At 37.5% G+C, this 14738-nt stretch overlaps 1 protein-coding gene across 1 annotated transcript in view; it reads right to left on the bottom strand.

Moving 5' to 3' along the window:
- Positions 1-14738, bottom strand: part of kcnh2b (potassium voltage-gated channel, subfamily H (eag-related), member 2b) — a 386002-nt gene that overhangs the window by 83263 nt on the left and 288001 nt on the right. The gene's annotated exons all lie outside the window — the stretch shown is intronic.

The following is a 14738-nucleotide window of genomic DNA, read 5'->3' as shown; positions in this document are numbered from 1 at the left end:
CGGTCCTCACTATGTAGAAAGTACAACAACACACACACACACACACACACACACACTTTTTCCACAAAACTATCATGATAACACACACACACACACACACACACACACTCACTCACAAATGCTGCCCTGGGCAAGACGTTTGCTAGTGCACAGCAACAAATCAATGGTGGCATTGATGAATGGCCATGGTTTCCAAATGAAGCATTGCATGGAAGTGTTAGATGTAACTGTGCTGTGCTGGGATTGTTTCTATCTGGGAGCCAGCAGCTCCCCTCCCTGGCCGGGAAATCACAACACAGCATGTGGCTGCATCACTGTGAGGACTTAGGGGAAGCTGATGGAGTTTCAGCACGGTGCTTCTCTTCCCCTCTCTGTCTTATTGCCTTTTTGCTCATTCATTTTCCTTACACGTCCATTTGTATTCTGCAGGCCCATCTGGTTTGTCATTTAACATGCTCTCCCTGACTCCCCTCTGGTACTTGGTGATGACCTGAGCCACTCGCAGAGCAGGGGGCTGGCTCAGAGGGAAGTATAAACTCACTAAATTGCTTGTTCTATCATGATGGGTTGTGCTCCGGGAATGACAGGAGATCTAAATGTGTTCTTGGCAAAGATGTCCCTCTGATGTCTACATTCAGTAATTGTGGACCTGCTCTCTCAAAAGGTCGATCTCAGAGGCAACACTTGAGTTATCAGACTAATGGAACAGCATTTAAGATGGATACCCCTGAGGGATATAGCAAGTGGAGGTTTGATGAAGGCTTGTTAAGATGACTAATGAAACAGGGACAGAGCCTCTACCAGCATGCATTGGGTGTGCGATAGGGGGACACCCTGAACAAACTGCCAATCCATCACTGAGAGGGTACTTTCTCCAGTACTTGTGATAGAAGTGTATGCTTAGAAATGGCCTGTACTCAAGAGCAAATCCAGGGGTTTGACGATTATGGATAATATCACCAATTTCTAATGTTATCACACATTTGGATGGGTATTATCAGCACTTATCAGCCCATACAAATGGGGAGTAGGGCCCTGGTCCACCTGCTGGCAGGTTGAGAAGGTTGTTATCAGCGCATTCAAAGCAGTTACCTTTAGTTAAACGGCTGCAGTTTCCATAAAATTAAATAAAAAAGCCCTTTCAATAAGGTTGGGGCTAAAACTTCCTGGTCAGGGGTTATAAAAGAATGTTTAAAAAGTAAAACAAATGCTCGTAAATGCCAGAAGTTATGGTGCTACAAGGACCATGTGAGCACCAGAAGTGACATAGTTACAGAGGTCCCGTAAAAACTTGACCAAAAGGACGTTAACTGACATTACTTAAAGTAACATTGTTGACTTTTGCTTTCACATGGGATATAAACCCCTGTCTCCTGGGTAAAATCCTGGTTTGTTTTTGACCCGCCCTATCCCAAGAGTTTCCTTACTTCCCGCTTTGCTTTTAGATCCTGTAACATTACCTCCAACTTGGCATCGTTCATAATTATTACAGCTGGTAGAGGGCGCCAAACAACACATGTTAATATATCAGCATTCAGTGCATTGATAACGACCTACTGGCCTACCAGTAGGTGAAGCAGGTAACGACCGATTACTAGTGATGGGCGAATAAAGCTTCATGAACCATTTTCTTTATTTTCTGAGCCCACTAGATGGAGCACTCTGTTCATCAAAGACCTGAAAGCACATTCAACTACCATTGCTTGAGCCTTTTTCTTTAAACCAAGTGCGCCATCTAGTGGGCTTGGAAAATACAGAAAATAGTTCATGAGGCTTCATTGGCATATCACTACTGATCAGTGGTGTAATGTAACTAAGTACATTTACTCAAGTACTGTACTTAAGTACAATTTTGAGGCACTTGTGCTTTACTTGAGTATTTCCATTTTATGTAACTTTATACTTCTACTCCACTACATTTTGAGGCAAATATTGTACTTTTTACTCCACTACATTTAGCTGACAGCTTTAGTTACTTTTCAGGTCAAGATTTAACATAAAAAACATGATAAAATAAAAGTTAAACAAAAATTACAACTAATAACAGTATATGAAGTAGTTAAAATTAAAATTAAAAAGTACGTTTTTTAATGGAGGACTCTTACTTGTAGTGGAGTCATTTCACAGTATTGTAGTAGTACTTTGACTTAAGTAAGGGATCTGAATACTTTTTCCACCACTGCTACTGATAACACCCATCCAATTGATAATATTCAAATGGTGTGATAATATATAAGGGTCATTTTTTTTGTGATATATCATTATGCAGACTGTTAGGTGTGGTATTATAGTTTATGGACAGGAATAATTGAATCTCTCATGTCTTCAATTCTCTCAGTGAAAAACTACAGAAGATGTTCACATTTTTCTGCATTTCTAATATGATGAGTGGTTGAGGTGGTTTTAAATCGACCAATAGTGCTAAAAGGATTATGGGTGTTGTTTGAACTTTAATTAGAAAACACATCAACATCTTTATCATCCTTAACTGCAGTAGTAAAAGGCTATGGTTAGTGTTGCATATCGGACTACAGCACTGTGTGAGTCCTGGAGGATAGTCTGACCGCACCCATTATTGTTCTGCTACTGTATCGGAGAAAAAAACAGCAGAAGAGGAGAGACCCACAATCTCCAGAGCAATCTGATGGGTATCGATTAAAGCAGGTGTATTGACTTACATGGCTGAGCAAGATTTTGAGGCAACAGGACAGGTGTTAGAGAAGCAGTGAAAGAGTTAGAATATCACATCTATTCAGCACAGAAAGTTTAGCAGCAGTAACGAGGAAAAATAATAGTGAAATCCACATATAGCAGAAAGCCACAGATAAGTTTTTCCTACATTAAAACCATACTTAGACAGAATATGGGGGACCGTGATTGTGAATATTAAAGTTCTTCAAATACAAACTTGAAAGAAATTACTTTAAAAGACAGTTGGCCCCACATAAACTTTTAGCTACTGACACACTGTGGATGGGAAGTGGTTTTATGTTTACTCCAGCATTCTGCCAGGATAACAATGCCAATTAAAACTTCATTCACATTAACAGCACTCTAAAGGCCCACCGTGCTCTGACTGAACATGGATTTAAGATTGGAGTAATTCACTCTCACTTCTCCTGCCAATCACATGAAACAAATACTTCTCTGGAGAAAGGCAGCAGAATTTTTAAATTAATTTCATTTGTTTATACTTGCATTTGATGGATTACACTTTTAAGACTGCAGCTATGAAGAAAATAATGTAAATATAGTTATTGTGAGGATGTAAGATTAACACAATACAGCCCAATCACATGAGACAACATTTATTGCAATGGTGCTATCAGTGAAATCTAGTGATGTGCCAGCGAAGCCTCATGAACCATTTCTGTATTTTCTAAGCCCACTAGATGGCGCAATGGTAAGTGCACCATCAGCCGTCAGAAAATAAAGAAAAAGGTTCATGAGGCTTCATTAGTAAAATCTACAAATCAAACTCTACAGTATGTATCTACTGTGTGATTCTGTTAATCCCTTGCATCAAACATAAATCTGGTTTAGCCCTTCATACCCCAAAGGATTTAAGAATGAGGTCTGCATTCAAGGTAAGCAGTTGGGGATCAGTGGTTGTATTTGGAAACATTCTTTGAATACTAAGAAGCCAAAGAAATTCTAGCAAGGCGTCCAAGTTCAAGAGCGATTTAGGAAAACTCTGAGCGAGAAATTGGACTGAAACATTTCCCTTAGTCAGGAGGTGTGGGTGACTTCCCCCTCTCCATCAGTCTTTATCTATCGAGTCTTTAAAGTCCAGGCTGAAAAATGCATTGGCGTTGGCTCTGATAGGGCTTGATATGTGCCTGTTGAGACTGCATTTTTTGAATGATGTTGGTTGACTAATTTTACGAATGTCACATTGATTTTCTTGGGTTATTCCTGGCTTGACTGTTAGTAAAGTTAGTATTTTTGTACAGCACTTTGGTCAACGTGAGTTGGTTCTAAATGGCTTTAAGGAATACATTTGACTTGACATATTTTTTTGTGGTGTGATTGGTTGATCATGAATTTAAAAATTAAAGAATTAATAGTGCACTCAGTGACAAAGACTTAGTGATAATGGACATGAAGTAGACAGTGAAATCAATAGACTTAATCATATAATTTAGTGTCTATTAAGACAACAAAATATTTGAAAACACAGACCGACTTGAGCAGTCGCCCATTCACATGCTGATAGTTGTTATTGATTTGTTTATTTTTCATGCTGGTCATTTTTAATCAATTCAATATTAATAGGAGAAAAATGGCGTTATTGCATGGGATGGGAGATAAGAGTCTAATCTCTAATAAGATTGAGAGCATAATCCAATCCGTGGTGTTTATTAACTCACTTTCATTCAGCCTTTAGAGAATACTTCTCCTACTTATTTGTCTTTCTGCTATTTACTCCTCTGCTTAAGAAACTCTAAAGCCTCTTAAAAGTCCTCCCCCCTACCAGTGTTTCACCTTGGGCTCATATGCCCTGTGAATAACACATTTTCTTCAACACTATGATCAAGTTTTTGTCCTAGGAATTGTTATGAATATGTTCAGAATATGGTTTTAGAATATGGTAAAGTTGTACAAAGAGGGATTGTCTGTAGAACTGCACAAAACATTTATGTCAATCTGCTGTGTGTGATTATACTTAACAATATCAATAACTGCTGGCCCTGGGGCCTGGATTGACATTACATTTATTCCATAAGAACCCAGACCCAAATATCCTTAAAGGAAAATTATGGGGGATATACCACAGACCAACATAGAACACATTTATGATGTTTTTAAAAAAAATTCCCCCCCTAAATGTCAAAGATCTGTGATGTGACATAAATGTTACATTGGGTGTTTATGGTATTTGTGTTCATAACAATTCTTAACACATTTTCTGCTGACAGAAACACAAATTTGACTTTTTCTTTGCATCTCCACAACATATATAAAAAATGTGATATTAATAGTGCTGTTTAACAACAAATTATTTTTCAGATTTTTTTAAGTAACAAATTAATAATAAATTTTTGCTTGCATCTCCATAACACCACAAAATTCTGACAGGAAATATGCTCAGAACAAGTTAAATGCATTACAGGACACCCTATTAATGGGTTAGAATTGTTAATTGGGTTTAATCTTAGATTCTAGAAGATATAAAATGTTTGTTACAAGGGTGTCACCATGGGTTCTTATGGGTTAAAGGAGTCTAGAGGTTTGTTAAAGTTTGTTCTGAAGCCTCTCTGATTTATTTAGCTCTTAAAAGTTCAAGCTCACATGAACAATAAACTAATAATTTACTTCTACCTGTCTTTTTATGTGAGATGTTCAACTTTAATAGTGTAAATGAGCACAGCAGTAGACACTGACAACTAAATGGACTTCACCTACCTGTATGGAAAAGAAACTAGGGGGAGGCTTTGCTCATTTGTACAGCTTAAAGGAGAATTCATTTGTTTTTCCTCCAAATGGCCCGTAGCACCTACCAGGGGGTAGGAGAGTGTGGGATGTAGCAGAGAGAGGAGGGCCCATTAGATTTCCTCTTCTGCTTAAATGTACTGCATTTTTTGTGTGTGTGTTCGAAGAAAATATTGCAGTCTGTTTTTTTTTTTTAGGTTGTTTGCGGCATCCTTCCATGATATTATTATTGTTATTATTATTATTATTATTATTATAGATATAAAAATGCATCAAAAAATGCTTTACATTAGAGAAACATGACACCCCTCACTGCTGTATCAAAGACATTTTTATTGAAGTATCTCAACCAGGCGGCAACCTCCTTGTCTGAGCAGGGAGGCAAACCAGGAAGTGCCTTAAGCTGCATTCTACTGAAAATTCCAGCAGGGGGCGCCAAGTTTGGCTGCAAAAAAAATCTGTCCATTCATTTCAATGCAAAATGAGAAAACTTCTCACTTGATTTATTACCTCAGAATTTTTTTCAGGACAACACTACAGTCTCAATCACTAGTAAAAAATCTTCTTCAAGACAATTTGATGTTAATAGTTCTAATAATGGCCCCATTTAGAAGAAAATAGAAGATAAAGAATTGTATGATTTGGGGCGTGGCTACCTTTGATTGACAGGTGACTAACAAGGCGAGCCGTCACGGCAACGTGGATACGCATTGAAGTTATGTATAACGTTATATAGATATAAAAAATGACATTTAGCGGTTTAGTCTCATAACTTTTACCCTTTCACTGTATTTTCACTGAACTCTTGCTAGGATGAACCATGTATTTTAGGCAACTTCTTAAAGAAAAGATATGTTTAAGTCCCACTGGAGGGATTCAGAGGGTAAAAGGACAAAAAATGAAACTCACTGCCTTCAAACCACATAACAAGGGCAACAGTCACTATTAATATGATGTCTACAGGGCGACCACCTTGTAAGCAACCTCCTCGGGTCATGTCAGTGTCACTGCTACACATTAAGTTGATGGACGAACTGTGTTGCACCTGGATGAAATCATCCATCATGGGCTGTGTGTACATGAACAAACGACCCCCCAACATGTTCTCATGTGCTGAAGGAGGTATGTGAAGGGCACGTCTCCTTCAGACAGCTGGATGCTTTTATCTTATGAACAACAGAATGGTTAAAAATACACTGTGACTTCTTAACCCAGCACATTTGTTTGAGTTCGATCAGTTATCCTACCTATATATCAGAAGACTTAGAAAAGATTTGGAAAAGACTCCCAGAAGACTCTCTAAAGCTACTAAAGTAGCTACTAACTAAATCTCACACCTGCTCACATCTAAAGACAAGTGTTAAGAGTCTTTAGTCTCAGACTGAGATTTTAGACAAACTGAGAATCTTGCAGGGTCACTATTTACAAGACTACAACTAGATTCTTTTAGCAGTGTTTTCCCATCGTGCTCTTAGTAAAAACTTACAAATGGAGGGGAAGCAGCTTTTGGCTCCAGCTGCTCTACTGTGTGCAGTGGTTTGTGTTGAAAAAAAAGAAGAAAAAAAAAGAAGAGAAGAAGACGCTACAAAATTCCCTCTCACAAAGTTGAAAAAGGGTTTCTGTTTTTCTGACATGTAAAGTTGACTATTTTACAGTAAAAATAGATATAAGGAAGAATAAAGGAAAGGAACATTTAGAAATGAAATCATGATATATAGTTATGTCCTATTTAATTATGAGTTATTTAATTGAATAATTATATGTATCAGCTCTATAAACTTTCATTTAGTTAATCATACATTAATCATACATTATTTATTACTAATTTATGTAGGCTATATATTTATTTATACATTTTAACTGGGTCTCCTTACTGTTCTCTTTACTAAGAAACATCTAAATATATGACATCACTATATTTTTATTTAGGACTGAGCTTACTAACATTATTGTGATGTTCCTTTTTCCTGTGGAAGTGGTTTTACTGGCCGGTCTGGAACCGGGGACCTTTCCCCCGCTCATCTATTGGTTGGTGATTGTGTTACGTCACTGAGACTTGAGATAATATCAAACACGTTTGATATGATCCAAACCAAGACTAGGAAAAGACTGATATGAAACAGAGCAGATTACTACCTTAAACTGAACCATGGAGATGACGGGAGCGCCCTGACTCCAGTAAAACTCCTAGATTTACTAAAGACTTTCAGCTTTTAGTCTGGGACTGGGGAAATCGTTTCAGCATTACCCTCTAAAATACTAAATGAAATGAACTGTTTTTTACTGCTCATTGCAGGTGCAGCAGATGATTAAAATACATATTGCTGCTGGCACGTTCAGCTATAAAATTCTGCATCCGTGCAATTCAGTTTTTTCTCCTCTCTGATATTAAGGTTTTGATTAAAATGAATGCTTGGCTGGACTTTGGTCAGTGACATTTAAGTGGTTCCCTCTTATATAAATCAAACAAAGCTTAAAAGTCTAAAGACCTTGTCATTTCTACTGAGAACATTTTATGTGTAATGTACCTGCAGGGAAGAGAGAGTGGACACTGGCTTTTTTAACGACTACAGGCCAATGATCCGTGTGAAGATAAAATTAAGACCAGGGGCATTTTCCATACAGTGAATTTACCAAATAAAAGCAGACTTATTCTCAGGTGACTAAGTTCCAAAAAGCAAATTTAACAAAGTTCAAGCTCAGTGACTATTGCACTTTATATTGGGAAAGTAGAAAATAAAAATGAGTCAGTCTGTAAATGAGTCAGACTTATCAAAATAAGCCTGGCTTATTTGGTAAACTGGCCCAACAAGCCGTTTGCTCTTTTTAAATGTTACTCACTGTGGTCTTGTATTTCACTGCAATGTATAAGTCCTTCAACTCTATGGAATCAGCTCAATCATGGCTGGAAATATGAACAACTTAAAAAAAAATTTTGTGCAGAATAACACAGTTACAGGTGCATCTCAATACATTAGAATATCATAGAAAAGTTTATTTATGTCAGTAATTCGATTCAAAAAGTAGAAATAACACATCCATTACACACAGAATGAAACATTTAATTGTCTTAATTTATTTTTTTCTTCTAATTATAATTAGTGATGGGCGAATGAAGCTTCATGAACCATTTTCTTTATTTTCTGAGCCCACTTGGGGCTACATTTAGTGAAGACCTAAAATTCAGTGTCTCAAAAAAATGGAATATTACAAAAGACCAATTTTAAAAAGTATGTTTAATATGGAAATGTTGGCCTCTGAAAAGTATATATATCTATATGACTCAATACTTGTTTAGAGCTGTTTGACTTGAACGAAATTGACTTTTCCATCATATTCTAATGTACTGAGATGCACCTGTATAATGACATACATAAAACAACTAAAAAATGCAAAATGAATTTCTCTGGTCAATTGCTTTTCCAAAATATTGAATGCAGAATAAAGTGATTTTGACAGGAATATTACAATTTTAAGCCTTCCTTGGTTATTTTTCAAACAGAACTTTCCAAATGGATGATAAAAGTTAAATTCCATGAATGTTGCCTGCTTTCTTTCTACGACAAACTGTGTATTTTTGGCGAACCATCAAAAAAAAAACGTTTCTGCCGGCGGGATGGTGGGGTTGAGAAGGTTAATGGAACAAGCCCCAGGAGGAGAACTGTGTTATCCAATATGTGAATTAACATTGAAAGATGTACTGAACCATACAATTTACTGTAGACTCTTATTATGGGACCTTACTGTACATGATCTCAATATAGTACTGTATAGATTAAACACATTTTTTACCTATTTAATATGTATGATGATTATAACTTCTACTTGTCTCTTGAAAATCTGAATGAAAAACTTTAAATGTGATCAGTGTAACAGACACACTCATTAATAAAAACTCATGCACACTCACAAACTCATTCTGTATTCACCAGCATTCACACCGAAAGCAGCCAGGCACGTAAACACACCTAACTATGTACATGCACACTTGAACACACCGCCAAGCTTCATTTTGCATTTGATATGCAGTCTGTTCTCTCTCTTATTGTGTGTGTGTGTGTGTGTGTGTGTGTGTGTGTGAGTGTGAGTGTTTTCCATATGGGACCTAAATTGCTTGGCACTAATTCAACTACGTAATATACATGTCAGGCTGCATTCTGCTAAGTATTTCAGATCACTTTTTCATTAGTTTTATTCTAAATTTCGTTGTGAATTTTTGTTATCAAATTCAGTTAGTTTTAATTAGTCTTTAGAGTGAATTTGCTAGTTTTAATTTAGTTTTTATTTTTTGAAAATGCTTAATTTTAGTTTAGTTTTTATTAGTTTTAGTTTTTTGTAATGGGCTATGTGTTGGGTGTGAGATTCAAAGAGGTCATAATAAATATTGCCTTTATTTCCTTTGATTTATCCATCTCAGCCCCAATAAGGTTATTAACTCTTACAGTTCCAGGTGTTTTGAATTTTGGTTGGAGTGTAGACATCCCAGTCTCAGTAAACATATTTACAATGTGTTCCTGCATGCTCACTAACCAGCAGATATTTAGTTGTAGCTAAATAAATATATTTCATATCAACCAAAAAGGATTATGCAGTGTTTCCCTACATGTATTCTGCTGCTGCTGCTGCTGGATTTTCAGCACCACCGCAAAAAAAAGTGATTTATAATATCATGGTTGAATTGAAGACTTTCACTATAAATCAAAACATCCAAAGTTTACAGAGTGTTGCACCGGTGACACTTTTACCATAATAACTAAACGGTTTGCGCTATCGGGAAAATTCCAATGTTTATGAATGCTGAGAAGTTGCTCTTTACAGCCAATATGGTGTCATTACGGTAATTTCACTCACGCTTCTCCTGGAAGCCCACGACATTTTCCACTATAATGTTTGTACTTTTATAAGTACAGTTTCACAGTTTTATTTTTATTTCAGTTGACAAAAATGTTTTTTCAATTCTAGTTTTCGTTTTTTCGTTAGTTTTTGTTAACTATAATAACATTGCACCCCACACACACACAAAAACACACACATAAACACACACACACACACACACACACACACAAAGAGATAAAGTGAGAAGATGGAAACTATATCAGTAAAGAAAGCAGAGAGGACATACAGGAGGAGTGGTACAGAAAAAATAGTATAGAACTGAACCCATGATCAGTCAGAGGAATTCATATTCATCATTTACACAACCAATAAATATGCATGAGGCAGAGATAAAGCAGATGCACCTGCCCCAAACAGTTTTCCCTCAAAATGGGAAAAAACAAAAAACAAAACTTAAGTTCTTAGCCGAGAGCCAAAAGAATGATGATTATTCATTTAAGAATGTTTTAATGATACATAATGTCTTTAACCTTCAAAGGAATATTACATCCAGGAAGTGGTGACGCCATAGAAATGGCACTAAGTCAAAAAGTCAAAAAGTACTCTTATATAAAAAAATAAACTTTCATAATGTGTCATCCAATCACTTTGGAGCAAAGTCATTCCATTCATTGCTATGGACATTACATGCTGTGAAATATAGCTTTATTCATATAGTAGGCCAACATCCACCTTTCCTGCTGTGTGCTGAACACCAGCTGTGTAACTTAAATTGAAAAATGTGGAGAGTGATATAAAAAACGAAGGGAAGTTTTCCTGGTGAGCAGTCAACGCTGTGAAAGAAGCTGAGTGAAGAATCAGCACTTAAAACCCTGTCCAAGTGCACCTGAGCAGTCATTCTGCAAAGTCGGGGCAGACTGCTGATGTTTGGTGCCATAAAGTCAGAAAAATATGTGGATGCAACCTGCAAAACTGATCTCTCTGACAAACTCCAACTGTACTTTGTTGGAAACTTGCTGCAGCTGAGGCACTTTTGAAGCATGTGGTATAAAATATTTCATATTAGACATGTGTCTAGAATGCTGAACGCAGTAATGCTGGGATTACAGCAAAAGATTTTCAAAGGCCCAGACTAAAAACTGGAAGTCTTTCGTAAATCTAGGAGTTTTACTGGAGTCGTGTCATCTCCATGGTGAAGTTCAAGGTAGTAATCTGCTCTGTTTCATATCAGTCTTTTCCTAGTCTTGGGTTTGGATCATATTCAATTCAATTCAATTCAACTTTATTTATAGAGCGCATTTCATGCACAAGGCAGACTCAATGTGCTTCACAATATATACAATTACATTCAATTCAATTACAAATTAATTGAAGAGTGCAGGTAGACAAGCTCTGCCATATTCACCACATACACACTTACTTACTCACACATGTGCACCCACTCCCACAACCACATGTACACAGTTCAACCGAATGCTGTTGAAAAAAGATTGGTTTTTAATCTGTTTTTAAAAATGGCTACTGATTTGGCATGTTTAACTGAGTCAGGCAGGGTGTTTCACTTTCGCGGGGCATAAACACTAAAAGCTGCTTCTCCTTCTTTGGATCTGGTGTGAGGGATGAGTAAGTTGCCACTGCCTGTTGACCGAAGTGTTCTTGCTGGGGTGTAGGTGATGAGCATATCTGTGATGTACTGAGGTGCAAGGCCGTGTAGTGCTTTATAAACCAGGAGCAGTATTTTGAAATCGATTCTTGTTCTAACGGGTAACCAGTGCAAAGATTTAAGAACGGGTGTGATGTGTTGATATTTCTTGGTGCCAGTGAGAATACGCGCAGCTGCATTTTGAATTAGTTGTAACCTATGAATACTTGATTTGGAGATTCCAGTGAATAAACCATTGCAGTAATCTAGTCTACTTGTTATAAATGCGTGAATTAATTTTTCTGAGTCGGATTTTGACAGAAAGCCTCTCAATTTAGAGATATTTTTGAGATGATAGAAAGATGATCTGGTGATGTGGTTGATATGACTTCTGAAATTTAGATTGCTGTCGATAATTACACCCAGATTCCTTGCTTCAGTTTTGCTGTCAAGAGAGAGAGAGTTGAGATATGCTGCAATTTTCTGTCTGTGAGCCTGTGCACCAAAGATAAGTATTTCTGTTTTGTCTTTGTTTAGTTGTAAGAAATTTTGTGACATCCATTGATTAATGTCTTTGATACACTGAGTGAGGGATGTTATGGGTGATAGGTCATCGGGGTGTAGTGAAATGTAAAGTTGTGAATCATCTGCATAATTATGATAACTTATTTTATGTTTGCGTATGACATGTGTTTCTTTGGAGTTTTTTGGAGTCTGTGTTTATATGTAGATCATTGAGGATTTTAATAAGTGCTGTTTCTGTGCTATGGTGGGGACGGAAACCAGACTGATAAGTATCTAAGAGGCTATTTGACGCTAGATAATTCTTGAGCTGAATGTAAACTGTTTTTTCAAGTATTTTACTGAGGAATGGTAGGTTGGAGATGGGCCTGTAATTTGCAATGATAATATCAAAGGTGTTTGATATTATCTCAAGTCTCAGTGATGTAACACAATCACCAACCAATAGATGAGCGGGGGAAAGGTCCCCGGTTCCAGACCGGCCAGTAAAACCACTTCCACAGGAAAAAGGAACATCACAATAATGTTAGTAAGCTCAGTCCTCAATAAAAATATAGTGATGTCATATATTTAGATTTTTCGGGGCGCTGTTTCTTAGTAAAGAGAACATTAAGGAAACACAGTTAAAAATTATGAATAAATATAAAGCCTACATAAATTAGTAATAAATAATGGAGGATTAATGTATGATTAACTAAATGAAAGTTGATAGAGCTGATACATATCATTATTCAATTAAATAAATTATAATTAGGACATAAATATATATCATGAATTCATTTCTAAATGTTCCATTCCTTTATTCTTCCTAATATCTATTTTTTACTGTAAAATAGTCAACTTTTCATGTCAGAAAAACAGAAACCCCTTTTCAGCTTTGTGAGGGGCATTTTGTGGCCTCTTCTACTCTTCTTTTTTCTTTTTTTAAATACATTTTTATCCCACGATTTTTGTAACCCATTTATTTTTCACCCTGTGCCAATTGCCTATATCATGATCCTGGGCGCTACCTTGTCTCTGTCAGTCTGGGGAGAGCCTTGAACTGGACTCATGCTTCCTCCGTTACATGAGGAGTTAGCAGACCACTTCTTATCACCTGACAGGAGGAGTTTCCCCGGTAGAACGTAGCGTGTGGGAGGATCACGCTATTCCCACCGGTTCCTCTCCCTCCCATCAGGCGCCCCGACCAACCAGAGGGAGGCACTATAGCGACCAGGATCAAATGCATGTTTTTGTGAGAGGTCCCTGTAAGGGGAACCTCGGGGGACAAGGGGAGAACATGCAAACTCCACACAGAAAGGCCACACGCCCACAGGCGTTAGAGACATGGAGGTGGGGACACGCCTCCAACGGCCCTGACGGGGATCGAACCCACGACCTTCTAGCTGTGAGGTGACAGCGCTACTGACAGCTTTTTTTTTTTTTTTTTCCCAACACAAACCACTGCATACACTAGAGCAGCTGGAGCCAAAAGCTGCTTCTCCTCCATTTGTAAGTTTTTACTTGTGTCCTTTTTTGGTCATTTTGTGGGGTTTTTTTGCTGATTTTGTAAGGTTTTTTGTTCATTTTGTGTCTTTTTTTGTTCATTTTGTGTCTTTTTTTGTTCATTTTGTGTCTTTTTTTTTTCATGCTCAAATGCATGTAGTGGTACTGAGGGCCACTTCAAGTGAGGGTGCGGGCTGTATGCGGCCCCCGGGCCTCCAGTTGCCCATCCCTGACATAGAGTATACATAATTAGATTTTTTTAGGGGTTTTTGCCAGTGTATTGCAAGGCTGGTGGTCTGCTGGGCCTAAGCATTGAGGATTTAGAAGAAAAAAAAAAGTATAAATTAAATCAAAAATGTGTAGTTGTAGTCTTGTAAATAGTTTCCCTGCAAGATTCACAGTCTGACTAAAATCTCAGTGTGAGACTAAAAACTCTTAACACTTGTCTTTAGATGTGAGCAGGTGTGAGCTGATAGTTTTTCAGGAGTCTTTTCCAAATCTGTTCAAAGTCTTCTGATGTATAGGTAGCATAAGTCAGAGGAGATGAGGGGGCGCTGAGCTGCCTTTTACTTCTCTGGGAGTTCACTGAATTACAAACTGCTATCCAACGTCTGAGCAATGCCTCACACACACACACACAAATACTCCCGTACACATATGGGGGGGCGTGCATATAAGCACATACACAGGCCCATATGCACGGGCAAACGCACACATCCAGGCAGACACTGGAAAGCTATGATTCATCCAAATTCATATTCACATTGCATGGCCCGGGAGGAGACTGGGCATCCTTTATCACAGGCAGGAAGAACACTGA

Source organism: Centropristis striata, chromosome 23, assembly GCF_030273125.1.
Source record: "Centropristis striata isolate RG_2023a ecotype Rhode Island chromosome 23, C.striata_1.0, whole genome shotgun sequence".
NCBI lineage: Eukaryota > Metazoa > Chordata > Actinopteri > Perciformes > Serranidae > Centropristis > Centropristis striata.
Note: the sequence above shows the minus strand (reverse complement) of the source record. Positions and strands in the feature narration are given on the sequence as shown.